This window comes from Mirounga angustirostris, unplaced genomic scaffold, assembly GCF_029215605.1.
Source record: "Mirounga angustirostris isolate CCGP_5_RB_7025 unplaced genomic scaffold, mMirAng1.0.hap1 SCAF_4, whole genome shotgun sequence".
Lineage (NCBI taxonomy): Eukaryota > Metazoa > Chordata > Mammalia > Carnivora > Phocidae > Mirounga > Mirounga angustirostris.
Genome location: NW_026991712.1, coordinates 8268772 through 8272845, shown reverse-complemented (window position 1 = coordinate 8272845; position 4074 = coordinate 8268772).

The following is a 4074-nucleotide window of genomic DNA, read 5'->3' as shown; positions in this document are numbered from 1 at the left end:
ATTATGGCAATACAAGAAATGAAAAAAGCATAAAAATAAGGATTCTAAAGAAAACCAAAGAAGTAGAAAATCTGGATAGCCTTCTCTCTAGCAAAGAAGATGCATTTGCAATTTAAAATAAAACAAACAAGCAAACAAAACAAAACCCAGAATCATAGATACAGAGAACAGATTGGTAGTTGCCAGAGGGGAGGAGGGCTGAGGTGGGAGAAAGGGATGGAAAAGATTAAGAAGTACAAAGTACCAGTTATAAAATAAGTAAGCCATGGGAATGTAATGTACAGCATGGGGAATACAGTCAGTAGTACTGTATTAACTCTGTAAGGTGACAGATGGTAACTAGACTTGTGATCATTTCACGATATATACGAACGTCAAATCACCATGTTGTACACCTAAAACTAATATAATAATGTATGTCAATTATACATACATACATAACACACATGCACACACATACATAAATAATTTCCCACAAGGAAAACTGCAAGCCCAGGCAGTTTTGCTGCAGAATTCTAACAACAATTTAAGGAAAAATTGCAACTATCTTACACACACTTTCAGAAAATGGATCCAGAATTTTTACAACACCAGAATTAACCTGATAAACTAGACCAAGATTTCACACACAAAAAAGAATATTGCTTTTACAGGAAAAAAAAAAAAAAACACAAAAATTCTTAACAAATATTGGTAAATCAAATCCAGTAATATATAAAAAGGATAATACTCCATTACTAAGAGGGGTGCATCCCAAGATTGTGAGACTGGTTTAGAATCTAAAAATTTATCATGCCCTTCCTGTGTGTGTGCGTGTGTGTGTCTGTGTATATGTGTATTTTTCCACACTCAAGAGAAGCCTACAAACCAATCTCATTAAAAAGAATCCTCTAGGGTGGAGCAAGATGGTGGAAGAGTAGGAGACCTGGATTTTGTCTCCTCTCAGGAATTCAGCTGGATAGGGGTCAAACCATTCTGAACACCTACAAACTCAACAGGAGATCAAAGAAAAGAAGAGCAACAACTCTCTGAACAGAAAAGCGACCACTTTCTGGAAGGTAGGACGTGCGGAGAAGTGAATCCGAGGCGATATTCGGGAGGATAGACGGCAGGGGAGGGGCCTCCGTCCGCCGCTTCTGGCAAGTGATAGAGCCGCGGAGCACAAAATCGGAACTTTTAAAAGTCTGCTCCGCTGAGGGACGTCACTCCGGTGGCTAACCGGGGGATGGAACCCTCGCGGGACAGTGTGGTCTCAGGACCCTCGGGGTCACAGAAAGACCGGGGGTGCCTGAGGGCGGCAGAGCTCCCAGGGATCAGAGCGGGGAAGCCGGCTACAGAGACAGAGCCCAGGCGCGGGCTCTCAGCTCGGGGTTGCCATTGACCGTGATCCGCGGCCCAGTCGGGCCCCTGCTCCTCCAGCAGGGACCCAACAAGCGGCACATCCGGGGAGACTCACCTTCCTCCCCCGGGAGGAGCCGCGCGGGAGGGCACCGCAGGGATCTGCTGGGTTTGGAGACTCCACCCGGGGTCGGGTGCCAGAGATAGAGGGGCGCGGTCGCAGGCCAAGGGAGCACGGAGTGCGGCCGGAGACCGGGGAGACGGGAGTGACTGACGGCTTTTCTCTGGGGGCTCACTGAGGAGCGGCCCGAGTTCTCGGCTCCTCCGGGGCGGAGATTGGGAGGCCTCCAAAGCTGTACGGAAAGCTCGCAGGGAACAAAAGCCCCGGAGAGCAAACCCGAGCAGATGACTTAGCGGGGAGGGGGCAAGGGCGGGGCAATTCCGCCTCCGGCAGAGACATTTGGAAACCACGGCAACAGGCCCCTCCCCAGAAGATCAGCGAGAACAGCCGGCCAAGATCAAGTTTACCGATCAATGAGAACTGCAGAACTCCAGCGCCAGGGGAATAATGCACATAAAATTCAGGACTTTTTAAACATGATTCTTTAGTTTTTCAAAGTTAATTTTATTTTAACTGTCTTTTTCTTTTTGAATTTTTCTTTTTCCCTTTTTCAACCAACATCTTATCAATCCCTTTTTAAAAAAAATTTTTTATTTTTCATTTTTATTTTTCATTTTTAAAGTCATATTCTATCCCTTCATAGTAGTTACCCATATTTTTGGCATATATATATATATATAAGTTGTTCTCTCTTTAAAATTTTGAGATAGTTTCTTCTAACAGATCAAAAAATACCCTAAATCTCTAATGTATGGGTTTTTTCTACTCCCCTGCCTGATCACATTCTCTCCCTTTTTTTTCTTTTTTTTTTTTTAAATCCTCTGCCTTCTTTTTTCAAACAAATTCTTATCAATACCTTTTATAAAATTTTTTATAATTTCCATCTTTACAGTCATATTCCATCCCTTCATCATATCAACCCTTATTTTTGTACATATATAAGATTTTCTTTCTTTAAACTTTTGGGAGGCACTTCCTTCTAACAGACCAAAATACACCCAAAATCTAGTGTGTGGCACTGATCTATATACCAGTCTGATCATATGATCACATTCTGTTTTTTTGTTTTGTTTTGTTCTGTTTTTGTTTGTTTTTATCTTTATCTTTTTCTTTTTCTTTTTTCTCTCTTTCCCTTTCTTTTCCCATTGCTTCAGGTCTTTTCTGATTTGTTTAGAGTATATTTTCTGGGGACGTTGTTACCCTGTTAGCATTTTGTTCTCTCATTAATCTATTCTCCTCTGGACAAAACGACAAAATGGAAAAAATCACCTCAACAAAAAGAACAAGAGGTAGTACCGACTGCCAGGGACCTACTCAATAAGGACATTAGTACGATGTCGGATCTAGAGTTCAGAATCATCACTTTAAAGATACTAGCTGGGCACTGGGTATTTACCCCAAAGATACAAAAGTAGGGATCCGAAAGGGTATGTGCATCCCAATGTTTATAGCAGCAATGTCCACAATAGCCAAACTGTGGAAAGAGCCAAGATGTCCATCGACAGATGAATGGATAAAGAAGAGGTGGTATATATATACAATGGAATATTATGCAGCCATCAAAAGGAATGAGATCTTGCCATTTGCAATGACGTGGATGGAACTGGAGGGTATTATGTTGAGTGAAATAAGTCAAACAGAGAAAGACATGTATCATATGATCTCACTAATATGAGGAATTCTTAATCGCAGGAAACAAACTGAGGGTTGCTGGAGTGAGGGGTGGGGTGGGAGGGATTGGGTGACTGGGTGATAGACACTGGGGAGGGTATGTGCTCTGGTAAGCGCTGTGAACTGTGCAAGACTGTTGAATCTCAGATCTGTACCTCTGAAACAAATAATGCAATATATGTTAAGAAAAAAAAGAAGAAGAAGGTAGCAGGAGGGTAAGAATGAAGGGGGGAAATCAGAGGGGTAGACGAACCATGAGAAACGAAGGACTCTGAAAAACAAACTGAGGGTTCTAGAGGGGAGGGGGGGAGGATGGGTTAGCCTGGTGGTGGGTATTGAGGAGGGCACATTCTGCATGGAGCACTGGGTGTTATGCACAAACAATGAATCATGGAACACTTCATCTAAAACTAATGATGTAATGTATGGGGATTAACATAAGAATAATAAAAAAAAAAACAGAAACACTTTCTGGAGAAGTAAAAGAACTAAAATCAAACCAAGCCAAAATCAAAAAGGCTATTAATGAGGTGCAGTCAAATATGGGGGCGCTAACTGCTAGGATAAATGAGGCAGAAGAGAGAATCAGTGATATAGAAGACCAAATGATGGAAAATAAAGAAGCTGAGAAAAAGAGAGATAAACAACTACTGGATCACGAGGGCAGAATTCGAGAGATAATCGATACCATAAGACAAAACAACATTAGAATAATTGGGATCCCAGAAGAAGAAGAAAGAGAGAGAGGGGCAGAAGGTATACTGGAGCAAATTATAGCAGAGAACTTCCCTAATTTGAGGAAGGAAAAAGGCATCAAAATCCAGGAAGCACAAAGAACCCCTCTCAAAATCAATAAAAATAGGTCAACACCCCGACATCTAATAGTAAAACTTACGAGTCTCAGAGACAAAGAGAAAATCCTGAAAGCACCTCAGGAGAAGAGA